Source organism: Triturus cristatus, chromosome 9 (genome assembly GCF_964204655.1).
Source record: "Triturus cristatus chromosome 9, aTriCri1.1, whole genome shotgun sequence".
Taxonomy (NCBI): Eukaryota; Metazoa; Chordata; class Amphibia; order Caudata; family Salamandridae; genus Triturus; species Triturus cristatus.
This window is the reverse complement of record NC_140592.1, coordinates 482,723,263-482,750,420: the sequence shown is the minus strand read 5'-3', so window position 1 is coordinate 482,750,420 and position 27,158 is coordinate 482,723,263. Positions and strand designations below refer to the sequence as shown.

General features: G+C 44.0%; 1 long non-coding RNA gene across 1 annotated transcript in view; it reads right to left on the bottom strand.

The window, feature by feature from the left end:
* Positions 1 to 13,603: 13,603 nt before the first annotated feature.
* LOC146798172 (uncharacterized) overlaps positions 13,604 to 27,158 on the bottom strand; it is a 55,498-nt gene continuing 41,943 nt past the window's right edge. Inside the window, exon 2 of the long non-coding RNA XR_014969120.1 lies at positions 13,604 to 15,339. This is a non-coding gene — a long non-coding RNA (uncharacterized LOC146798172). The remainder of the gene's footprint in view (positions 15,340 to 27,158) is intronic.

Sequence of the window (27,158 nt, the reverse complement as noted above, 5' to 3'; positions counted from 1 at the left end):
ATGAATGTATAATAGACTGAAGTCAAGGGTGAAATGTACTGCTCGATTTTTCCGGCCTTTTCTTGTGATTAACTAGTGTGACTTCAGTCTCTTTCCATCCAAGTCTAAGGGTTAGAGTAGTGTATAGAGCCTATTTATTAGGCACTTCGACATGATTCTGTGTTCTTCCCCATAGATCAGGGTTTGCACACATATCCTAGGGGATAGATTCGTTAGTATTAGGGGTAATCTGTTCTGTAGTGAGGGTATTTCATGGAGCCGTGCTGAATTCAGGCCTGGTAGGCCTTAAACGGGAGAGACTCCATCTTTCTTCTTGCTCCGGCAGCTTGGGATGCTTCTAGGTCATAGGCAGTGTTTTAGTTAGGAGGTGTTATTCGCTTGGAGAGAACCGGTTCAGGCCGGCCCTTATCGAAGGATTGTATTTTTCTTCATGCCGAAGACACTACATCAGGCCGGCCGGCTGGGAACGTGTCCTTGGCACGGGGAGGTACAAGAATTTGGTGGGCGGCAGGTTACGGGCTGGAATTTTCCATGAGAAAATGCACCTCTATATTAGTGAAAGTCTGAGGCAGATACTGGCACTTGCTTTTAGTCCGTAGGCGGCACCTGGCCGTTAGCAGTAAAGCTACTACTTATTCCAGGGAAGACAGATGACAAACTTGAAGGTGGAGAAAAACCGAGAGACAGATATTCTTCTAACAGAATAGCCAAAGAGAAGAGAGTAGCCGATGAGGAAGAGGTCCCAGTGACTCGGAGAAAGAGAAGGGAGTAGATCTGCGGAGGTGTGACTTCCAGGCGAAGCCGAGGCGCAGACGAGAAGGGAACCTAGATGACCATTGAGTACAGGCTACATACGACTAAGGTGATGTCGACCCCTTTTTATTATTGTGTACAACTTAATCTTTCACTTTTCTTTGCAGGTTATATGTCATAGTATAATGTTATGTGGTTACGTATGTAATGAGTAATAAAGTACCCAGTTTGTAGTGAATCAACATGTGCTGCGTGTTCTTGTATAAGAGGGTAGCCTATTCTTCTAGTCAGCTGTGACTTGACATGAACAGATGTTAATCCTGATCAGGTAAGTGGTAACTGAATAAGGGAGAAAGGAGCCCCTCGAACTGGGGAACAGGTTGTGCTCAACTGGCAGTCCTTGTGTGATCTGATACATAGTAACACTGATTCCCTTGTTGTATGTCGTGGTAATTATAGGATGAACTCGTGCTAAGGCTGCCGTCTGGGTAGGAAGTCCTGGGTCCATCTAGGACCGCGAGGCTGAGGCTGCCGTCTGGGCAGGAAGTCCTGGGTCCATCTAGGACCGCGAGGCTGAGGCTGCCGTCTGGGCAGGAAGTCCTGGGTCCGTTTGGGACCGCGAGGCTAAGGCTGCCGTCTGGGCAGGAAGTCCTGGGTCCGTTTGGGACCGCGAGGCTGAGGCTGCCGCCTGGGTAGGAAGTCCTGGGTCCGTTTGGGACCGCGAGGCTAAGGCTGCCGTCTGGGCAGGAAGTCCTGGGTCCGTTTGGGACCGCGAGGCTAAGGCTGCCGTCTGGGTAGGAAGTCCTGGGTCAGTTTGGGACCGCGAGGCTAAGGCTGCCGTCTGGGCAGGAAGTCCTGGGTCCGTTTGGGACCGCGAGGCTGAGGCTGCCGTCTGGGTAGGAAGCCCTGGGTCCGTCTGGGACCGCGAGGCTGAGGCTGCCGTCTGGGCAGGAAGTCCTGGGTCCATTTAGGACCGCGAGGCCGCCACTTGTATTATAAGAGGTCTTGGTATATATAGTAGGAATTAGGTGGTATATATATATGTGGTTTCTTAGGTGTGAATAGGCCCTAGGGAGGGGGTAACGTTCTGGCTGGGTTAGAGAGGCTCTGTTGAGCGGGTTCTATCTGATCCGAAAACCCAAGCAGAACAGATGGGTATGGGTTTTTGGGTGGTAAGGGATTTTTTTAGGGTTTAGGGTTGGTACGGGTTTCTGGGTGGCAAGGAAATTCTTAAGGATTTGGATGGGTATGGGTTTTTAGGTGGCAAGGGAATTTTTAGGGTTTAGGGTGAATATAGGTTTTTGGGTGGTAAGGGATTTTTTAGGGTTGATGGTGTGTATGGGTATTTGGGTGGTAAGGGATTTTTCAGAGTTTAGGGTAGGCATAGGTTTTGGGTGGCAAGGGAACTTTTAGGGTTTAGTGTGGGTATGGGTCTTTGGGTGGTAATAATCTTTTAGGGTTTAGTGTTTGTGTGGGTTTTCGGGTGGCATGGATTTTTTTAGGGTCAGTATGGGTTTTTGAGGGGCAAGGGAATTTTTAGGGTTTAGGATGGGTATAGGGTTTTGAGTCTTAAGGGATTTTTTAGGGTTTAGGGTGGGTATGGGTTTTTGAGCGGTAAGGGATTTTTTAGGTTTAAGTGGGTATGGGTTTTTAGGTGACATCGGATTTTTTAGGGTTTAGGGTGGGTATGGGTTTTTGGGGGGCAAGGGAAATTCCAGGGTTTTGGATGGGTATGGATTTTTGGGTGGCAAGGGGATTTTTAGGGTTTAGGGCGGGTACGGGTTTTTGGTTGGCAAGATAATTTTTAGGGTTTAGAGTGGGTGTGGGTTTTTTGGGGACAAGGGAAATTTTATGGTTTTGGGTGGGTATGTTTTTTTGGGTAGCAAGAGGATTTCTATGGTTTAGGGTGGGTATGGGTTTTTGGTGGTAAGGTATTTTTTTAGGTTTTAGTGTGAATATAGGTTTTTAGGTGATAGGAGCTTTTTAGGGTTTAGGGTGGGTGTAGGTGTTTGGGGAGCCATAGGCCTTTTTAGGGTTGATTGTGGGTATGGGTTATTGGGTGGCCAGGGAATTTCAGGGTTTAGGGTGGGTGTGGGTTTTTGGGTGGCAAGGGACTTTTTAGGTTGGAGGGTGGGTATGATTTTTATAAGTGATATGGGCTTTTGTAGGGTTTAGTGTGTGTATGGGGTTTGAGGTGGCAAGGGAATTTCTATGTTTTAGGGTGGGTATGGGTTTTTGGCTGGTAAGGTATTTTTTAGGGTGATTATAGGTTTTTGGGTGAGAAGGGCTTTTTAGGGTTTAGGGTGGGCATGGGTGTTTGGGTGGCAAGGTAATTTTTAGGGTTTAGGGTGGGCATGGGGTTATGGGCGGCAAAATAATTTTTACCGTTCAGGGTGGGTATGGGTTTTTGGGTGACAACTGAATTTTTTAGATTTAGGGTGGTTATGGGTATTTGGGTGGAGAGGGATTTTTTAAGGTTTAGGGTGGGTATAGGTTTTTGGGTAGTAAGAGTTTTTTTAGGGTTTAGGTTAGGCATAGGTTTTGGTTGGCAAGTGAACTTTTAGGGTTTAGTGTGGGTATGGGTCTTTGGGTGGTAATAATCTTTTAGGGTTTAGTGTTTGTGTGGGTTTTTGGGTGGCAAGTCAGATTTTTGAAGCCATGCAAAGCCACTTTGCATGGCTGAGTGGTTCCAAAAATCTGGAGTAACACAATGGAAATTGCGAATAGCTGTGTTGCATTACTCTGCCCTGGGAAGGAGTTGCCTGGCTGTTCCCATGCAACTCCCATGGTTTTTGATGCATCACCAGATTTACCAAAACTGGTAAACCTGAGAATGCACCAAAACATTATGCCTTTCCAAGGGAGGCACAGCAAGGGCAAATATCTGTATTAAATAGGGGACAGGGGAAGGAAGTGAGGGGCTCAAGGAGGAGTCCTGAGGGACCTCTTGTCCAAGCAGGTGGTTTAGAGTGATAAGGGCCAATAGAGACAGTCTAGACCCTGTCATAAGAAAGTCCTTCAGCCAGTTGAGTGCGGCGCCCTTGATGCCAATCTGTTCAAAACCTTTGTGTTAGCATGGAATGTGAGATGGTATTGGATGCCACCAACAGATCAAGCAAAACCAACATGGCTGGATTTCCAGCATTAAGGGATAGCCTGATAGTATCTGCTGAGGCAAGAAGGGTCGTCTCCCTGCTGTGGGAAGGTCTGTGACCTGTTTGAGAAGCATCCAACAGGCCATAAGTCTCCATATACGAAGACAATTGTTTGTTGATGTGGGTCTCCAGAACTTTACCCAATAGAGGGAGGAAGAATTTCGGGCAATAGTTAGCTGGATTGCTCGGGTCTGCATTTATTCTTATCAGTATTTATGTAACCTGGGCTGCTTCCCAATGTTGCAGAATAGAGGCTTGAGTCAGGGACTGGTTGCATAGAACTGTGATAACTGGAGCAAGAAGAGAAGAGAGAGTGGCAATGATATAAGGGGGACAGAGGTCAGAACGCGAATCAGATTTTGCATTATGCAGCAGGTCATGCGTCTGTGTATTAGAGATAGGGTTAAATCTTTCCAATATTACTGATGCAGTCGTTTGAGGTGACCCATTGGTTATAGAAAGGTCTGGTGCATTAGTCAGTATATTAAAACTATTGTGAATATTGCCCATTTTAGTGTGAAAATGTCTTGCAAGGTGTCACAGAGTAGTTGAGAAGCAGGTATGGCCGCTAAGCAGGCTTGAGGTTTAGCAAAGTTGTATAAGATTTTAAATAATTCTTTGGAGGAATTGCCTGCTTGTTCTATTTGGTTGACAAGGAAATGCCTTCAGGGTGATCTTTAACAGTGGTAGGTTCGAAGGGCAGATTTATATGTTTGTTTGTCTGTATTTGTTTTAGTAGCTCTCCATTTCCGTGCATTTTTTTGTCATTTTTCAGATCAGCTCTGTACCACGAAGCATTAGGCCTAGACATTGTTGCGGGAAGTTACTTATAAGTGGCAGCGATATCAAGTGCCTCCTGAAAAGGTGTCATGGAATAGGGCCAAAGCTGAGTTTATGTCCTGTGAATTGTCTAAATTGGGAGCAGTAAAAACAGATTGGGAAGTTTCCATAGTAATCTGCTTCCATTGTCTCAAACTAATGCCCTTCTGAACTGTAGGTTTGGCAGATCTGATCCTGGTAGGAATCTGAAAACGTATCAGGAAATGGTCGGTCCAGATTAGGGAAATTGGGGTGTTAGCTTGAAGAGAGTGGAGAGTAGAGAAAATTAGGTCCAGTGTGTGTCCCACTGCATGGGTAGGACCAGTCTTGGTCAAGTGAAGGTCTGGCAATCTCCAATCTACCCTACTCCATTCCAATTTGCCCTACTCTGATCCACCCAATCTGCCCCACTCCACTCCATGTTAATCTATCCCATTTCACTCCACTCAAGTCTATCCTACTCTACTCCTCTCTTCCCCAACCTAGCTCACTCCACTGTAATCTATCCAACTCCACTCCACCCCACTGTAATCGATCCCACTCCACTCTACCCCCAGTCGAGTCTTCCCCACTCCAATCCATCCAATTTGCCTCACTCCACTCTACTACGATCTACCACACTCCAGTCCACTCTACTCATGCTACCCCACTCCACTTCACTGCATACTACCACATGCCACTCAAATCTACTGAATTTTAGTCCAATGTAACCCACTCCAATCCACCCAATCTACTCCACTCCACTCCATAATACCACATGCCACTCAAATCTACCCCACTCCAATCCTATCTACTCACCCCAATCCACCCAATCTATCCCACTCAACTATACCCCAATCTACCACACTCCATATTACCACATGCCAACTCCACTCCAATCTACCTCAATCCACCCCACTCTACTCTTCTCCAATAACCACACTCAAGTTTAATCTACCCCACTCAACCTCGCTCCATACCACCACATGCCACTCAAATCTACCCCACACCAGTCCAATGTAGTCCAATCCAATCTGCCCCACTGCAGTCCACTCTACCCTAACCAACCAAACTCAATTCTACTCTACCCAATCTACCATACTCCACTTCACTCCAGATTACCAAATGCCACTGTAATCTACCCCATTTCAGTCCAATCTACCCACTCCAATCGACCCAATTTACTTGACACCAGTCTACCCCAATATACCACATTCTATTCTACTCTAGCCAATCTACCCCACTCGCCTTCACTCCATACTACCAGATGCCACTCAAATCTACCCCACTCCAGTCCAATCTACCCACTCCAATTCACCCTATCTACCCCATCTACCCTACTCCTATCTGCCCCACTCCAATCTACTCAACTCCAATCTACCCCACTCCAATCAACCCCACTCCACCCCAGTCTACAATATTCCACCCAATCCACCACACTCCAACCCAATCTATCCCACTCCACCCCAACCCACCCCACTTCAATTTGCCCCCACTCCAATCTACCACGCTAATCTACCCAACTACACCACTCTAAATTACCCCACTACAATCACCCCACTCCAATCTACCCTAATCCACCCCACTCCATTCTACCCCAATCTACCCCACTCCAATGTATGGCAGTCTACCATGCTCCACTCTACCCCAATCTGGCCTATTCCACTATACCCCAATCTACCCCTCTCCAGTCTATCCTACCCCACCCCATGAACTTTTAGCCTTGCTGAACAGCAGACGCAGTGGTGTACAACATGGCTAAAACACATTGCCAAAGCCAATAGCAATCGCATAGGTGAGACTTATTGGATTTGCCAATGCTTATTTGTAAAGCTTTAGGAATAGTTTTTAAATTAAGCAATTCAAACAATTTAAATGTAATTGCATAATATGATAATAATAGAATATTTATCTTCTAAGAAGTTCATTCATTTTATAAGAACATACTTCAGTTCACTGTCTGCAAGAATGTAACCCATAGCAAAGTGGAAGCTTAGTCACTCGCTTATCTAGCCATCATCTAAAAAAACATATTACAGTGTGCATATAAATATGTAAACTGAGGAAAAGCAACATACAATTCTGAATTCCTGGTACAGACATTAACATGTAACAATAGGCATTGATGCCTGTAGGTTATGTGCACAAAAATTATCAATTCAGTTTATACTGAATCACAGTGTAGTGCACCATCATTGTTTAGTTACAAATAAGGATCAAATGGCAAAAGCAAAGAATGTTGGGATTTGAAACTGACCCAAATTACTTTTAGCAATGTTCATAAAACCACTAATAATTTTTAGATACAAAAAAATCTAACATCAATAGCTTCATGTAAATAAAGTTTTATTTTAAATAGAGAAAAGTTTAATATGGATGAAAAATATTTGGATAAACACAACTTATGGAGCTTTTCCTTCGAAATATCTGTCCTTTCTGCTGCTACTGGGTGTTTTCTGGTCAGCAAAGTGTGTTTAAATGCAAAGTGTGTTTAACCCCTTCAGTGCCCGCCCCTTTCCCCGCCCAGTGCCGGCCGTTGCATTAGCGGGCGGGGTCTATGACGAGCTGGACTCGTCATGGGCACAGCGCCACCGCGGCCCATGACGAGTCCAGCTCGTCATGGGCACTGAAGGGGTTAAGACTGCAGTACCGCCTAGTGTCTACGGGGGCAGAGCTGAGCAGAAATATAAACACACTTGATGAAACACAGGTCCCCACAAGGTAATTTTTTTTAAAAAGTTGTAAAAATTGGCACAGATGTTCCTGAAGTCATTTTTTATCATTTAGAAGACATTGCCTTGTGGGGACCTGGGTTCAGGTCCCCACAGTGCAATCAAGTCCCCACAGCGCGAGTGTGTTATCACACCCAAGTCCCCACAAGGATAGTAACACAAACCCACGCACACACACACACACACACACACAGTTACTTCCAAGCATTGTCCCTCCTTACTCCTTAGGCACACATGCATTCAGCACACACATTCACTCTGCGCGCACTGTTCAGTACTGTAGCCTGTTTTGTGCCATGGTATGCTACTTGCAAGCACACACACATTCACCATGCACACTCCACAACGCTTCGCCCTTTATGTATTGTACTTGTCACAAGTACACATAAACCCAGCACATACATTCACTGCAAACACACTGAGGGAATACATCTCTCATGTAATGTATTCCCCACAGATATATATAAACACACTAACCATTCATGCACAGCACTGCTCTATCTTTTATTCTCCCCCTCCCAGGCACATATACACCCATCCCAGCATCACCACCCCTGCGCAGCATTTTATCTCTAACTGATGAAGGCCAATGGTGAGTTAAGCACATAGCACTGGAACTTTAAAAGGGTGAGTGAGCTTGTAGGCCTCACTCCAGTGACACAGGTTAAAAAGGGCTTGTTCACTCCTACTGATCACTACACGGTTTGCTGCGTCCAACACGCTTGTGCTGCTCAACTCTTATTGAAGGCAATAGCCTTCCACTACTATGATGGTAGCACTTTGCGGTCTTGTTGGACCGGAACGGGCTCCCAATCAATAAGTCAGGTCTATGTCATGGTGCACATGCATAATCCACGTTTGCCTACGACAACAAAAATAAGCATTAGGGATCCCGACAACAGTACAGTCGGAGACACACGTCCATTACCACGCAGAGGACTTCTCCGTCCCCAATAAAGTTATATTTATATGTCAAGTTCTGTTAACTATTTGGTTTTTTTTAGTTGATCATATGTTATTTTTATTAGGCAATTTTTATTCTACTAATACTGTATGTAGATTTTAGTAAATTATGTATTGTTAATATTTATTACAAATTAAATTTGTATATATTTTTTAAAATTTATTGTATTTTAAATATTTATTTTAATTTATTTGATATAATTCATGCGTCTTTATAAATGTCCTACAATTTAATTTATATATTTTAATTTATAATATGAACAGCATTGTTTTAATGTTTTGGTTACAGTCTTTGAACTTTGTTAGAGTATTTTTCTCTATATGTTTTGCATTGGATGAAAAATATTTAAATTAGATTTGATAAAGTTTAGGTATTTCATAAAAACGGTTTGTATTAGAGTCAGAATAGCAAATCTACACACTCAAAGTCCAATAATTTCCCCAGAGTGGCTTATATCTGAGTAGGAATAGTAAATGTATACCCTTCAAGTCCAACAATGTCCCCTAAGTGGCTTGGATTGAAGAGGGAACAGTAAACCTACCCCCTAAAAGACCAACACTTTCTTCGATGTGGCTAAGGTTGGAAGTCAGGGGTCTCAAAAAGGGGCAGGGCCTATGTAATTAAGGTTGTGGCTTAAATACGTAAACTATATATTTTTATCCCTATAGACTGCCGCCCAACCAGTATTGGGGCAAGATGAAGTAAAACGTGACATATTAACAGGACCAAAATCATGTACGTGTAACACCTTAACGTTTTTTTTTACATGAATTGTTCAGAAATCGATCAAGGTTTATTTGAAAGTAAAGTTAAGGACATGAATATAGGGCCTGATAGCAACCCGTCTCAATGTCTGTTTTTAATTACTAAGGGGTATGAGACCCGGAGCGATCTGGCCCACTTAAAGCCTGGTTATGGCGATTTACCAAGTAGAATATGTACATACCCACAGTCCTTCGCAATGTTGCCCTCATATAGAACATTCGTAATTTAAAACTAGGAAGCACTGCTACTTTTCTGAGATCTACAGAGATAAACAGTATGTTTTTTTGTTGATGAAGGCGTGTACCCTTCTGGCCTCTCCATAACAGCAACAGATGATGTACCTCTTCCCCAGGCAGTTGCAGCTGTGTGGGGGTGGGAAGAAAGACAACAAAGTACGGCGGCAGGGGGGCAGGAAGAAAGACAACATGACAGCGGGAGGGAACGGGAAGAAAGGCAACAGAAAGTACGGCGGGAGGGGGAGGGAAGAAAGGCAACAGAAAGTATGGCAGACGGGGCGGGAAGAAAGACAACATGGACAATGGGAAGGGGCAGGAAGAAAGCAACAGAAAGTAAGGCGGGAGGGGGGCAGGAAAAAAATATGGAATACAGACAAAGGGAGGGGACGTGAAGAAAGCCAACACAAACTACAGCATGAGTGCGCGGGAACAAAGTGAACACAGACAACGGTAGGGTGCAGGAGCAAAGTGAACACAGACAACAGGAGGGGTGCTGGGAGCAAAGTGAAACTCAAACAGGAAAGTTGCAAAACAAGTCGAGGCAAAAGAAAAAGTACTGCGCGTACCATAACATATGGCCCATATCGAAAGGATCCATGTAGCAGGGGCAGTCTGCAGGGCGGGAACAAAACAGCCACAAGGCAAAACAAATGTACTCTATTCACCAACGAAATCTATGGAATTTATTAAGGTGCACCAAGCAACCAATGAAAAGTGGTGGACATATGGTGGGTGTGCTCAAACTCCACAGAGGGATTACAGCATTCCTCGCAGAGCAGTGTGTGCACGCTGCCTCTAGGCTCGACCTAACAAGTGGCGCGCCATATGACGGCCATCGCTATCCTGGAGGATGGGGCAGAGGAGTCTAAAAACCGCCCCTACAGAATAACCTCTGCATCCTCAAGTTACCGAAACAAGCAGAGGGGGCCAATCTAGAAAGCTTTTTTGAGAACTGGATTCAACGAAAGCTCAATCTTCTGGGACTACTAGCAATATTTGTGGTGGAAAGGGCATATCGAGCATTGGTAACAAAGCCCCACACTGAACCCTGCTGAGAGCCCTGAATGCGCATATCTTATACTAGATTAAACTTAAAAGGTCTTAGCCCAATAGAAACCCTACATAAGGGTCAAGCAGAAACTCAGGTAGATGGATCTGCAGTATATGCTGCTCTTTCCCGCCAGTTTGAAGGTTCTGGCAAAGGACAACAGTCTCTTCTTCAATGGCCTGGAGGAAGTGTGCTCATGATTGACGATGTAGGACAGTGCGGGGGAGGCACTCAGCAGGATTCTTCTTCCTGGAGCGTGGTATAAAAGTAGAGCATATGACCTGGGAGGTGTCGCCTGAGCAGCTCCTGACAGACTTATCTGATCACATCTGTGGATGAATGCACCATGGTGAGAGCTGAGGAGTCCTACTTGAATGAATTTGGGACCCTAACAGCTGGCCCGGCACTGCCTCAGAAAAACAAAGCAGACCAGACTGAAGTATGGGACGCCCCTTGAACACTATGGACCGGCCAAGCAGGAAGCTGGTCAAGATGGCCTGCACACAACAGTAGTAACATAAGGCCTAAAATATTTAGACTGCCAGCCTCTGGCCAAGCTGCGGCTGGGCACAACTGTAAATGCAGACAAGGATAAGGCCACCCAACAAAAAATATTGGTGGCGGCCTATAAACTGATCATTGCTTAGGCCCTGTATACCCCCAGATGGAGGGCAGATCGCAGAGTGTGCTCCTACTTTAGGCTATATAATGTACAGATTGCTATGCGGAAACACATCTGCTTGTTGCGGAGGTGGATACAGTTTAGAAGTAATGGAGGGAATCAGTGTATGTGGCTGCTTACTTGAACTATGCCAGGGGAGTGCCAATGTGGATTGCTGCTGGGGTTCTCTTTAGGCATAGGGAGGCGATCACAGACCCTAGAGGCTGATACAAAATAGTTACTAAGGTGTTAGATGGCGTTGACACCTGCCTGGTCAATACGTACAACTCAAACACAGATGACAAGACAATCTATCCAAAAATTATATGGCTCATACATGCATACAAGGCTTATAAGGCAAGCTTTAAAAAATCTACTGGCCCACTTTCTATGGGGAGTCAGATTTTATCAGGTCGAGCGATTTCTAGGACTGACTGGTCCCTTCTGGTGAGCTAGAAAGGAACAGGTGTTCTGTTTATTCACAAAGTGAATGAGTAATAACGATGCCTTGAAATCTTGTTTTTATCTTAACACATTTGCGGTTTGTTCACGGACAGAGGTCAAATATCAGTTTGTCTTTTTAGGTTGAGCCGAGCGCATGCGCTGCTCTATGGGGAGGCTTCTTGTGATCACTCTAAACTTCTACTTGTGCGTCTGACTCCTCCCACATATTGGATAGGCCTTTGGGTGTGGCTTTCAATAATGAAAGCACGCAAATGGCCAAAGGCAGGCGCTTGTCCCAACTCTTTGTTTACTAGTCACTCCCACGGCGTTTTGCTGTCAGGAGCGAGCATGGGCGCGCAGGGTGTCAGCTGCATTTCTCGCATTACACGGAGTTTTGCCTGCGGGAGCGAGCAGTGCCTCCTTGTTTATCTTTCCATTCCTGCCTGGCCCCTTTCTTCTTCCCTTCCCACCCTCCTCTTCGCTCCAAACACTGCTGCACACGACAACCAGCCAGGAGACCCAAGAGCCCGACACCTCCTCTGCCAGGCTCTGCTCTGCAGCTCGATCCGCTCGGTTGACACTGCAGGAGGCCGCACCCAGGGTCGTCTCTTGATCTTCCCTCCCGCCGGTGATCACCAGCTCCCCCAGACCTCGCGGGCTAATGCGGACTGTGTATTAGTCGTCACCAAGCCCCCACAGTCACTGCTGATGATGAAGCTATGCCACCAGCAGCCACGCGGCCGACGCCACCGGTCTCCTCCGGCAGCCTCGGAGCCAGCTCCTTTGCCTACGATGGGTCTCCTGTCGGTTCCCTGGGTCAAGGAGCCCACAGTACTCGCACTCTGCAAGCAAGTCGATGCCAGCGGGGCCCAACCACAGACTCTCTGTCACCTCTATGGCGATCGCGGCCCTCCGGCTGCTCTTCGGTGCTCCGATGCTGCAGCCACGCACGGGCTCACAATGCCCAATAAGCTCCTCTACGGGCTCCCGAGGGCCTCACCGGGTCCACATCTGTTGTAGGGCAAGTTACTGCTGACAGATTGTGGAACCCAACTCACTGGAAAGCGTAATAAACGGTGTTCTAGCGAGTGCACCCTGTATCATTTCAAACGTCTTTCGGACTCTCACGTGTCTCTCCGCAGTCTGTTTGATTTTATTCCCTCTGCCCTCCCTGTTCGTTTCTTTCGGACTCATTCTCTTATATATTTGTCGGCCCGCCTCTCCTATTCCTTCCTCTTTTTATCTCCTTTCTTCCGTGCCTGCCCGTTTCTGCATTCCTCTATCTCAATCAATGGCTTTCCTCTTTCCCTCCTTCAATGTTCTCCCACTCTCTCGCCTCCCTCTCTCCCTGGCTTTCCTCCCCAACAGTCTCTCCATCCTTTTATATTTATCCCCCTACTCGCTTCTTCCCGCCATCTGCTTTTTCTTTGTCTCACTCTCTCTCATCCCTCTGCTTCTCCCTCCCTCCCTCCCCCAGCTCATCTGCTGCCCTCTTCTTCCCTCATCAGACTTTCCTGGTTTCCTTTTTCATATCCCTTTATGTTAAATTGCATTTCTTACCAAACTTCAAAACACCTCTTACAAAACACTTATAAGGTCCCGGCGAGACCTATTTGCTATGCCAATGCTTGTTACTAATTGCTGCTAATCTAATCCCGGAAATGGTGTTTACTTTTCTTTATCTTACTACATGTATACGTTTTTGTGAAGTGAGCTGTCTGACAGACACAAAAGGCTGTGAGATGTGAATTGTTTTCCAACACGCAACATTTAAATAGCTTGTAAATGAATAGTACAAATATTTCAAAATATATCAGGAATTACGAAAGGACTTTTTTTGTAATTCAAAAGTGTGCTGCAAACAAAGATTTAAATAGAAGCAAAACAAATAAGAAAACTTAACTTGGTGATATGCAAATGGCAAATATTTGCAGAAACCAGATTGTGGAAATGAGCCTTTTTAGGGGCCCACTGGTGCAGGGGTTCACCCTTATCTGTCCACTGGTTCTTTAAACCAACAAAGTAGAGATTGGCATGGAAGCTGGAATATCAAATAACAAGTTTATTAATCACTCATGAGTGGGACTACATCAATACAGCACCCTCAGGCACTGTAGGAGGTAGTCCACAGAATACAGAGGCTATGGGCCTTTTATACAGACATTGTTGCAGAGTAAGCATGGAGACTCAAATGGGAGGTACAGCCATACACGGGAATAGCTATCGACTAACATGGTCAAACAATATAGATCATTTAGTCAGCTAAGTGGGAGGGGAGACAGAGCTGCTTACATCAGTTGAAATAGCCTGACAGTTACACTCCAAGACAGGTGCATTCTAGCAGCTACAGGCCTTTCTGAGCTTACACAGTGCTCTGGCTCAGTACTGAAGGCGTTAACTACAGTTGATGACTCAAGCAGAATAGAAAGGCAAGCAACAGTGAAGACGGAAGAATCACATGGCTAGCAAAAATGGATGCCACAACTAAAATGGATTCAGCTCATGCTAACATATTATCTGCGATTTCCACAGATGGCCCTTTTAGCATTAGCTGAAGACACTGCAATGCAGTAGAAGAAACATGGAAATTATATTGCACATCTATTCTCATCAGGTAATTGATCTCCTGGTCTATTACTAGTTGGGCATTTGCATTCTTGGCATTTTGTTAGGCTGGTATACATGAGGTACAAATAGAAGCACAAAGGGAACAGAGCATTGGGTCACATTGTATACATAAACAGCAGTAAAAAAGTATCGCATCAATTATATACAGGGCCGATAATAACTTCCAGCCCCAGACAGAAAACAGTGTCCAAAGCCATCCAGTCCAAGTCCACGTCCCTGAGTTCTGGAAACAATCTTTGTTTTGGGGGACCAGGAGGACCAAACGGGGCCATGGGAATTAGGACAAAGAGTCGCAAAGGGCTGCTCCTCCTCAAAAATGGGACGAACAAAGAGGTACATTCCTAACAAAAAGTACTTAGGGAATTGAAGCCACTGTACAACCAGCCAGAGGGGAGTCTTCTCCCTGTGTCTGTCTGAGCCTCACAGGCAGGCTCTTATCGTTCATCAAGTGTTCACTTCTCCCACGGTGGAGCTGCACAACTTGCAACCCAGAAAACCAATCACGGCCCAGGCTAAGGAAAAAGTATTTCTGTCAGGATAGGGCAATCAGCCTCCAGGGCAAATGCCCTCAACGATGCTGGTCCAGTGTCTCAGGCAGTGCACCAGTATTCTTTACTCTAATCTAACAGCACCTGAGGGACAGCACCTGTACCCTGAACTCAAGTCCTTCCGTAACTCCTGTATTGCTCTTCTGGTGCACTGCACTTTCGTCGGGGCTGCAGATTGTACCTAGTGTGCCCAGGCACCTCTTGATCAACAAACAGAGGTACAGGTTCACTTTAAGTTGGGGACCGGGACTCAGAGGTCTGATGCACAGAAACTGGAGTATCTGAAGCAACCCTTGTTTCAGAGGGGGGCACCTCAAGCAAAGCCTCCTTGCTGTCCTTGTTGGTCTGTGCCTCTCAGCTGGACATCAAGAAAAAAGGAACAAAGCATGGAATCGGCTCTACGTCCTGATTTGTGACCCTGTCTTTCGCCCAAGACAGTGGTAGGGGTACACGTTTCTTCTGGCCTTCCACCTTCACAGCTGTTATAGTGGCCAGCAACCCCTAGGCTGGGGCCCTTCACCTTAGCTCCAAATTAGACTTGCGCTGAATCCCCAGGCTGGATCTGATGTCTGGGTCCCTCTGGCAATGGTTGTAGGGCAGCAGATATCTGTTAGTGAACAGAACAGAAATCTTTAGACAAAACATACAAATAATCAATAACCTTTACTATTGTGCAAAACTGCTGAAATCTCTAAAATAATTTTCCTTGAACAAGAACAACCATGTTTTGCTCTTATGACCATGCACTCTAAAACTGTGAATGTAACAGAGATCCATATTACATGAATAACTGATCAATTAAAAACCAAAGGAAGCCTTTGCAAGCCTGGCTGAAGACGGCTGACATGCCAGAAACCGGTCCTAGGAAGCTTGTTTCCGGTCCAGGGAAGACATGGCTTGGCAGTTCGGGCTGGACTGTTTCCATGAGGCACAGGGTCAGACTGATTTGCATATGGCCATGTCTGAACTGGGGTGGCAGAGTGGGCTAAAGAACGGTGATGGATTAAACCCAGATCAGTTGACTGGGGGTGAGTGCTTGCAATGTTCAACACTCCGTCCATCATTTCCTTTGGTTTTTGCTTTGTTCGCCATAAGTTGGCAGGGTATGCTCAGATGTGAGTCCCTTGTTCACTTTGCCACTGGATTCAAGCAAGCCTGGCTGAAGACGGCTGAAATGCCAAAAACCGGTCCTAGGAAGCTTGTTTCTGGTCCAGGGAAGACATGGCTTGGCAGTTCGGGCTGGACTGTTCCCATGAGGCACAGGGTAAGACTGATTTGCATATGGCCATGTCTGAACTGGGGTGGCAGAGTGGGCTAAAAAACGGTGATGGATTAAACCCAGATCAGTTGACTGGGGGTGAGTGCTTGCAATGTTCAACACCCTGTCCATCATTTCCTTTGGTTTTTGTTAACTGATCAATTAAACATAACCTAATAGGTACATGAATTTTCCAGCAAAACTCGTTTGTGGCAGACAAGAAAACAAGCAAAGAACATTTTGTTCTTAAAAATGTGTGCTAAGGGCATATTGGCATCTTACCTAGCATTGTGAACCATATGCATCATACTTTTCACGATCTGGTCCATGTAACATCATATTCAGGGGAGAAACCTATTCACCAGCTCTAGCAAGGGCTGTCAGCTTGACTACATAGACTAACTAATAAGGGACTTGTGATGCCTCTGCGACTCATGTAGTGCTGTAATAACAACAATAATGGTGTTGCCACCTGGGAATTTGTAACAAAAACCATCCATATATAGTTCCCCTTAAAGGTCAAATAAGGGAACATCAGTCTATTCTACCCATCCTTTCATCTTTATCCAATTTCATCAATTTACAGACAGGAGGGGCAGTAACATGGCGTATTTATTTATTCATCTTGTTAATTCTAACCATTTGTTCAAAAAGTATTACTTAATAGCCAATTAGACGTGCACTGGTGCTTTGTCTATTTATTCAAGAACATATTCACAGCATCCTGAGAAATGAATGACTAAAGCGAGCCCAACCGACTGTCTCATGGCCGTTCCTAGACAGTTTAGACAGGCTTGAGAGAGAGCACAACAACAAGCTGCCCTGCGTACTTTGCACGCAGAACAGCTCACAATAATACACATAATAGGCACATAAACCAAGAAAAAAAGACACAATAATACATATACCAAGCACTAAAAGCAAAAAAGCAAAAAAAAATATAGTGTTACTTAATTTTGCTTACCCTTAATTTGCCCAGGTGCTAGTCTCCTACCCCCCTTCGACAGTAGGTAACCTAAGCAGGTGACCTCCTGTCGACAATACTTACCCCTTTTGGCAGCTGGGCACGGACAGACTTGTAGGAGGTAAATAACTAATGCAAAAACGATTTTAGTGCAATGACTTAATTTTTTTCATGTAGACATTTTTGAATACTGATCACTAACCCTTTTGTTGTTTCTACATATGAAAAACAAGCCTCATTCCTTTCCTTTTGTCTTTAAATGCATGTATTTATAACACTTACAAAACTTTTTTTGAAACTAAGCACATAAGCTTTACTGAAACATAGAAAGTTTGTTTCACTCTTTAGAAAGTAGTAATTATTTACCATCATATCCACTGATGTGGTTCTTAGGAAAGGAACAGGAAAGAAAGTCCTTACTTGTATCCTTTCTCTTTTAAAAGTTGATAAACCACTCATTACCTCCCTCTTCTCAAACAGACAGCTTCCTTCGGACAGACAGCTTGAGCAGCTGTTAAAAGCTCTCTTTCTGGTGCTGGGAATGAGGCTCAGTTCATTCTATTAAAAACCAGGCATTCCAAGCCAGTCAAAATCTATTGTTTGCAGAGTGGTAAAAGGAGGACGCTTTTATTTTAGCAGCAACCAATTACTCAGATAATGTGAATGCCTTTTAATATTTAATATGATGTATCTAAGGATAGTGCTGTAACATTTTGCACAGCTGATAGGCAGTACTAACAAAATGTTGGGCATCTATTTTTAATTTTGTTAAGTCCTAGTTGTGCAAATCACACAAATTTGTTTTTCTCTGTGAGGTCTACTTTTTCCTATTGAGTTTTAATTCTATTTCTTTACCATTGTGGCAATATAATAATTGAATGTTCACACATCAACACTTTGTTACTGCTTTACTTTACTAGTAGCGTGCAGCTGCTTAACATATTTTATATAATTCATTCTTTGAAATTTAATGTGTAATTCTTCCAATGGCATCTGCAGAACACAATGACGACAACAAACTAAATTGAGCTCATTCCAAACATTTTCAAGAAGGGGCCACACACTCATAACACACAACACAGCTTGCTGAAGCAAGCCATTCTTACACAAAGAGCACAGTCGCTACTCACTCAAACAAGTACTTCACAAGCATTACCACCGGTGTCAGTCCACAAACCTCATAGACACTCAAACACACAATCAACCAACAAATCAACACCAGGACAAAAACAAGCCCACAGACTGTACTCAAACCAACCCAATTGTAAAACATATTTGCAAACAAAAAGAGCTCTCATGAGCAGTCCAGAGACTGCACCAAGACAAGTAAAACAGCCCAGAGACTGTTCCATATTCAAGAAGACAGGCTCTAGGCCCAGACCTTTTCCAAAATATGCCGAATTACCAGTTGGTCTGGCAGAGTGTTCGCAAATACTCTGTGTCTATACCAAATCATACTTATTCCAGAAGACATGCCTATTACAGGGGTCCGCAGACCCACCCAAAACAGGATAGGATAAAACCCCCAGACCTTTGCAAGAAGAGACCGAATTACCAATTGGCCAGGCAGAACACTCAAAAGTGCTTCGTATCACCACTTACGAATTTTACTAAGTGCACGCATGTTCTTCCAAGTGTATGTACTCATTCAAACATATATAAGGAGGAAAAAAATGCCCACATTCGTACACAATCAAACATATCTTATCGACTCTTTCTCTGAAACAGACACTGCTCAACACTGAATCTTCTTAAAATCAAATGACCCATTTACTGGCCATCGTAAATCAGGATCCTTTTTCGTATATTTGTTCCATAGTGTACTATACATTATGGAAGAAATACCATATTTAGGAGCTGATTCCGATCTGGGTCGGAAAGCTCCCCGACCGAGCCGGATCCGGAGTGTTTTCCGACCGAGCCGGAGTCCTGCAATCCGACCGAGCGAGTATGATGCGGCCGTATGCTGCCAGACTCGGTTCGGACGGACTCCCATAGAAGTCAATGGGAGCCGGTCGTACGACGCGTACATGGGCTCCCATTAACTGAATGGGTATGTCTCGCACAAGGGCGCCCCCTACAGTGGGTATGCGTCGGTGCCATCTGCACCGTACATGCCTGTGTTGGGTAGACCCTTGGGTCTCCCCCTGTGTCCGAGTCGTAGGGCTGCATGTGACAGGGGGTCTGACGCGGACCCCCAAAGGTAACTTCCCGGACGTTTTGGCTCGCAACGGCAGTCCGACGCGTGCATCGTACTGGCTTGGTCGTAAATCGCATCCATTGAATGCCATGGTTAGCTTACGGCCGAGACGTACGGAGCGGTTCGGACCCGGGAACGACTCGGTTGGTGAATTTCACGTAACTCGCATCGTACTTGCTCGCTCGTACAGCTGTACGCGTCGGGCGGAAAACACGCATACGCCTCGTAGTTTGTCCGACCCGGATCGGACCGTCCCTTAATGTACATAAACCTATTCGTTGTCCCCTCTAGGGGAGCCGGCTGACTACTTTCTAGATCCATATTGGTACCTCCAAGACAGCAACACATTCTACGAAGTGTGCTAGGAGCAGGCATGCCAAATATATTATAATCAAGTATAATATTATAATCAAATAGTATTTATCCTATGTATATAAAAAAGTAAAGGCAAAATGTCTCATTACCTGCCTTTGTTTATTGTAATAGACAAATCAATGCAGCCAACATGCAATATAGAAAACTCATCTAAAATGCAGCAATGAAGATTATTTGACAGTCGCTACATTGCAACTACAAAACGAGAGCAGAAAACAAAAGCACCAGCCAGAAGTGGAAAAAACGAGGGAAACTATTCACAAGGCACTAGAGGGATAAGTAACTGTGAGACTTACACAGCCTTTGGGAATTGTGGAGGCGCTCATAAAAACAGTAGAAACTGCACTGCGGTCGGAAGATTTGCAGGCAGTGTGGCAAATCACATCAGTGTGCAGGTCAAACTCCAACAGATTAGGAGGTTATCCGTGCACACAAACGAGCAATGAAAATTACGTAGCAGAAGAGCAAATATTATGAAGAAAAATAAAATGTTTGTAGAGCGTATGACCAAGACAACACATTTCTGTCCGGAATAAACAAATTAGTACTTTTAGCAACCTTCAGCAACAGCAAGTAATCTGCTGCACAGATGTAATATACAATTCAAGAGAACATAATTCAAAGTGGTAATAGACATTGGAGTATCTAAAATAAGGATATCAAAAACACAAGTGTACTACTACATTGTAGAGCATGGTACGGGAACACTGGTTAGGACTGCACAAAAACGAAAGTTGGTGCTAGTCTCATCAGTACAAGAAAGGAAAATCTGTCTATATTCTTTTGTTTCAAGGAACGGTTGAACTGATAAGAAACGAGTTAGGCTTCTAATGGATGAAATTGTTGTATTAGGTATGGTCTCCTTGATATTTACTAACTCCACAAACATTGCCAAATGATATTGATGCCCTCATGCCACATTCCTATACTTAAAAGAAAAAATAATATTGACTACAAAAATATTGTCAACTATCTAAAATATCCAATATTAGAAACCAACACTAAATATTGCTACCACAATTAAACACCCAAAATGTAACAAATATCGTCAACTAAAATACTAACAAAATATTGTTTTAGAACAAAAAATAAAACTAAGTGCTTAAACAAAACTGAATATATAAAATTACCAAATTCACAAAAAGAAATACATTATTTAAATATCAAGGGGCTCATTATGATGATGACCAGAAAGCCTCCGACCGGCATCCATGGTTTAATGGTGGGAAGCAGATCTATCTTTCTCAGCCCAAATCCGGCAGGTGACAGCTTCCTGTTTCAGCAAATTACGCAATCTACGTAAATTTCTTTATTTGCTACCAGAGGATTGCCGAAAAACCATTGTCCATGCCACTGTGACATCCAGGCTGGACTATGCAAACGGCCTTTATTTGGGCCTGCCAGTGTACCTAGCGAAGACTGATTAGACGTGTTCCATTCCGGTATCACTCTCTCCGAATATCAAAGAACTTCACTGGCTGTCAGTGGCAAGGAGAATTGAGTTTAAGGCTCTGACCTTGGCTTTTCGGTCATGTCATGGCAAATGTCTGAGTTATTTGAAACGTCGGCTATATTATTATAAACAGAAGATTTCATTGAGATCTAATTCTCAAAATCTGCTCTGGACTCTAAGATTTATGAAAACACGGTTGGGTGGCAGATCTTTCACGGTGGGAACTACCAAACCTTGGAACTCTCTGCCAAGTAATTTTCGCCAGATTGAGTCGGGGCCAGTATTTAGGAAGGCTGTGAAATCTTGGATCTTTAGTCTGGGTTAGTTTCCCGGGGTCTCGGGGCGGGGGGGGGGGGGGGGGGGTATGCTTTCCGGCCACTGCTACATGCTGCCACTGCTGGAGCGCCGGGACACCTCTGTAGAGGTAGCTGTTTGCGCTTTATAAATGTCGGTATTATTATTAAAGTCCTACTGCCTAATTACAATGTAGGCCAGAGGTCTTCAAACCATTTGATGCAGAGACCCCACCCCTGTCAAAAAATGTTACTCGTAAGGACCCACTCCTGACAAAAACTTGGTACTCATCATCACCAACAACCAAAAGTGCCCTTAGTTCCCATGGCAAATCATTTTACGGTGGGGAAATAGTGTATTAAACTGTGTTTAGCAAACCAAAGGTTTGTGGGTGACTGTGGTTCTGTGTTAGAGGCTTACTACGCAGCTCAAATACAAAATCTCCAAAACGAATTGCCCAAAAATGCAAAAAATGGTACTAACTTTATCACAAACAAACAAAACATAATCTGACTCAATTGAATAATAACACCATCCTGAACTAGTGTGATGGGTGTGCCAGTTTTTCTCCAGAGAGACGGTCAATCTGTGGATGTATTCTAGCTACTGCCATCCTCCGGTTGTGCTCCACTTCAAGTCTTGAACAGTACTTCGCCTTTAAAACTGCCAGTGCTGAAACCCCAATCTTACATACATATGATAAGCTAAAAGGCAGTAGTGTCTTGACTGCAATTTTCGACAAACCTGAATGTTCTTCAGGCATTTTCAGTCAAAATTCTCCCAGTGAGATTTTTCTGAATTGCATCTGGAGAACGCGGTCACTCTAAAGGTCAATTAGATCTTCCAGAAGGTGCATTGGGAGATGAGTACCTGCATCCACTAGAAAGGGTTGAAAGACCCAGTAATTGACATGATCATTGTCCTCCGGAATGTACTTTTCTAAACTGTCACTGAGAGAAGTCAGGTAATTTCTTATGACCTCAATAGCACTTTCAAGTTCATATCCTGTGTCCTCAAGAGCTTCTGCTAAACATGCGAATACCTCAAGAAGTACACCTTTATTTAGTAGTCCTCTCCACAACTCTAGCTTCTTCTTGAAGGGAGATATTTTGTATACATGGTGAAAGATGTACTTTCAGCTCCTTGCAAAGACACATTTAACTCATTTAATTTGTCAAAGATGTCTGTAAGGTATGCTAAAAGCACAAGCCAACTGGGATTACACAACTGCTCTTCTTTGTATGGGTATAAATCCAGAAGGAATTGTCGTATTTCATTTCTTAATTCAAAAATGCAATACAGCACCTTCCCTCTGTATAATTACTGGACCTCTAAATGGAACAGCAAACCATCTCCCATTTCTGCACATGAAATGGCAAAATGACGAGCTCTAGTGGGGTGAGCCTTCATGAAATTTTCGCAGCAGAAATACAACATATCCCCAAGTTCTCTATCCATGTTTCGGACGGCAAGGGCTTCCCGGTGTATCATATAGTGGGTCCATAAAATATGAGAAGCCACTTTCAACACTTTGGCATTTAGGCCTTCCCTACCCCCACACATGGAAGGAGCACCATCGTACAGATTCCAACACAGCTGTCCCATTTTAAGCCATTGGAGAACAGAAAGTAATTGAGAAGATCATATATTGCTGATGATGTTGCCGGTCTCTTGGTTGGTTTACAGAATAAAAAAATCTTCCTATATTAAAGTTTTTTGGCAGTATCGTACATAAGCAATTAAATGAGCTTCCTTAGAAAAGTCAATCACTTCATCCAATTGCAAAGCAAACAAACTCGATTGCAAACATGCTATGAGTTGTCGTTGATACCCTCCGACATGTCCAAGATGCGGCAGCCAACTGTTGTGTCTGAAAGGGGCACCATTTTAAACTTCTCTGTGGCTTTTTCACCAAGCATTGTCCTGGCCATGCCGAGAACTGCTGGAAGAATCACTTTTTCTCCATCTGTAAAAGGCCTTTTGCTTTTGGCAATGTGGTATGCCACTTGGTAAGATGCTTTCAAGGCATTTGCTGGCATGGAGACCATATTTTTCAAAGTGTTTTTTTGGTGGGTGATGTCTTCCAGCTTTCTGGCAAAAGAAATCTCCATTCTTTCCTACCAGTGACCCATGTTTAGTTTCCAAATGCCGCTTTAATTTGTTTGGTTTCAGGCTTTCATTAGCCAAGGTCATGACACAAACCACACACTGTGGCTGAATTTCACCAGTTATGGTGACGCAGGTGAATCCAAAGTCCAAGTAGGAGGCATCATACTTCCTAATTTTTGCAGCTTTGTTCTTACTAACTGTTTCGGCCTTTCTTTTGAGCTCCCTACCATCTTTTGGCATCAGGAAGTGATCCATGTCAACTGTGCGTTTGATCTCAAACAAAATTCCGAAGTTCAATATTAATGGACACCACAGACTTGCTACTGCATGGGTATAGCTGTCTTTTTTTTGGAACTCTTTGCAATTCTCAAAATGTCTTTGAAATATCTTCGCATCTGGGATGCATAAAACATGAAAAACACATTAAGTCTCTTCTACATGCATAAAACAGGCTTTGCAGATGGTCCTGGCTTCCTTACTTGAGCAGGCAGTGTGAGCCATTACCAAGGTTTTGTGCATACACTAGTATAGTGCCGGAGGAGGTTTAAAGACCAGCGACTGTGATCACCCCAAGAAATCACTAAACACATAAAAACCCTTGGGTCTGGAATGTAGGGGAATAAGTGATGGGAATAAAAAACAACAGATACGGAGAGGCCTGACTATACAGGAGGCGTCCCTTTTAAAGGACGGTTTCCCTCACCCACCAGAGGTGGCATGCTTCCTCATTGGGAATCATACTCGCACCATGAACCTAGTCATGGTGCGGGCTACAACCCCCTCGCTGCGAGGGAGGATCTCAGTGATGTTTTGTTTGTCAGAGGGGGTAATGCTAAGACCCAATGTGAGCTAGCTCGGTGTGGTGAAGGGTGCAGTGCTAATAGTGAGGTGAATTAAAACCAACTACAGGGTTTACCGCATGGTTTATTCCGCTAATAGAAAACTCTGAATGATGCACAAGCCCCTTTTTTGACCTCACACATAAGCACACAGACCACACCTTTTGTAAAGGATTCCTAGTTAACCTTTTTGGCCAAATTCTTTTTAGTGACCCCACCTTTCTCGCCTCACCCGAGTACCTTCAATGAGGGTTTTGCAATTTGTTTTTGGGGGAGACTGGGAGGGTCTGCTCGGGCAATACTTGGCTGTAAACCAGATTCCCTCTAAAACAAGAGTAGATATAGTCAAATCAGATATGCAAAATGGCCTCTGATTTCCCATTCATCATCACTGCCCTTATGTATTTATGTGCAGAGAAGGGTGCTTCAGATTTATTTGGCTGGGGGTCACAGGGTCATGTCAGTTCATCTGATATTCTTTTGGGTTTCGTTATTTGTTTCCGTTTTTGGTAACCATTTCGGCCAAGTAAACTGTAACTTCTAGAGGTCTTGAGAAAATGCTAAGAGGCTGGCTGCCCCGGTGTCTAGTAACTTGGGCTATAATTATGTTCATGTGGCGAAACAACAGCCATGGGGTATGCCCTTGTGAGGTGTGCGCTTGGGCTATACACAAAGGTCATCTTGAAGTAGCCTACCTATGCTCACGGTGCATCTCCGGTCCCTAGCAGGTGACCTATGACCTCGTTCACATCAATGTCCCTAGAAGTGCCATTCTATGCAGGCCAGACGTTCAGTACAGTGGGAGGCTTCGTGTCTGGAAGAAGAATGGTATCCATTGTGAACACATGTGCCTATGCACTTGGTGCAGGTGGAGGACAACATGTTGCACGGTCCGACTGGCTCAACTGAGCCTTTGTCTTGGGAAGGCCTTCGCAGGGTGAGTGTCGGAAGAGAGGTTGTGAAAGGTAGCAAAACACACTTGTCTAGAGATGAAAGCCAAAAGACACCATTTGTTTAATTTTTGTGGGTGACGTTCATTGTACCCAGAGGTCGGTAATCTAACAGACAGGTAAACTAGATTATTCAAGAGCACACAGGCAGTCGGCAAGGAGCTGGGTAGCCTCCAAATCAGCACACTGTGTGATTCTATGAGACCCTGACCTTGACATGAGACAGACAGATGTTTACCGCACGCCATTGTCTCCTCCTTCTCCCCTCCCTTGTACCTGGGTGAATTATGACTATTTATTGCTGACAGACTTAAAGACCAGTCATGTAAAATGATGCCGCGGGAGAACAGTTTTGGCCCCCTTTAGTATTTAATACCACAATAACAACAGCATACATGCTGAGTTACCATTCAGCGTTGAGTCACGTGCTTAGTTTAGGGCACAAAATCTCATTGCAAACACAAATGGTGGCATGTGTTTTATATGAGCTGAAGACCCAGAAAGCATTTACTGCTGCAGTGTGTCAAAGATCTTGTATTATAATTGCATTTATATAGTGCTTATTACCCCTGACAATGTGTCAAAGTGCTTTTTCGGCGAGTAGCACGCTACTTCTGAACCCATAAAGAATTAGTGGTGAATTAGTATAGTGAAAAATGAAAGTTGTTTCAGTGGTGGATATGTTAGTCAGTTATTTGTATTGAGAAGGATAACAGAGCAATATTTTGGAGCTCATAGCAGTAGGAGAGGAGGCTTTGGATGAGTAAAAGGAAGGTGGAGGGGGTAAGAGTCAGAGGGAAGGCTTTAGAAATGCTTGTTGTGGGGGATCAGAATAGTAAAAGCAGTAGGAAAGAGTTAAGAAGGAACTAAATGGTTTTTAGTTGTTATTTATGTTAAATGTGTGTATCCTGATTCCCTTATGTGCAGCCGGAACTTCTGTAATGTGCGGAGCCCCCACGGGCCAGTTATTGACTTTAGCACTGTGTGATCCTTTTTGATTCTAGCGGCCGGCCCAGGTGGTTGTAGGCCCGTGCTTGTATCCTTTTTTACTGCTCAATCAAATTTTTCAAAAATAAAGAAGGAACTAAATGGACATTTCTAGAGTTAGAGCTTGGCCACATTTAGAAAGGCTTGTTTTGGGGATCGGAATAGTAAAAGAGGTATAAAGAAATTAAGAATGAATTAAACAGACATTTCTAAAGTTGGAGCTTGGCCATGTTTGCTGACTAATGCTATGATTTCACTCATGAGAAGATACTATGCATTGACACTGTGGTTGTATCTACATAGTTGACTAAATGTTCTGGCATATTCTTAAGTTTTGCTGTATTACTGCAAATAGTACTTCCATTGCTTGTCATTTATGGAAGCTTTCTTAATACATTTGAACTACACAATTTAAAATACTCAATGTTATGGAATCTTGTTTCTTACAAATGTCTTCATTTCTTCTAATGTGTTTAGCACAAAAATCTTTAAAATACAAATTTTTGCAGGACATAACTGTTTCTAACCATAGCTGAAATTCAAAAGGCTATTTAGGTTTCCATGAGCCCTTAATCATCAATCTAGTGATTAGCGTAGTTATAAACCACCATCAATGCCCTCCTTTAGGTGGAATCTCTAAGTGGGTGGAACAGCTTACGAATACCGAGACTGCATCAGGTGTTAGATCGAAAGAAACCTAGACAGTTGGTCCTGTATATATAAGAACCTGCTGCTAATAGATTAGAACTGGGAAAGTACATAGAATGTGGATCCAGTTTACATAGCCTTGACATCAGGGACATGAATTTGTGATCTCTTCTTTACATTTATGAAGATATGCAAGGATATTATAGATCAGCCATTGTGTATAAGGCTGCAGATTTCTGCAATTTGCACCACGCACTGTTTTAAGAGTGTGATCACAAGCTTCATTCCAAATTTTGGAGTTAATTTCAAAGACTGCTTCCTTTTCCCATGCATTTAAAATGCGCTCTAG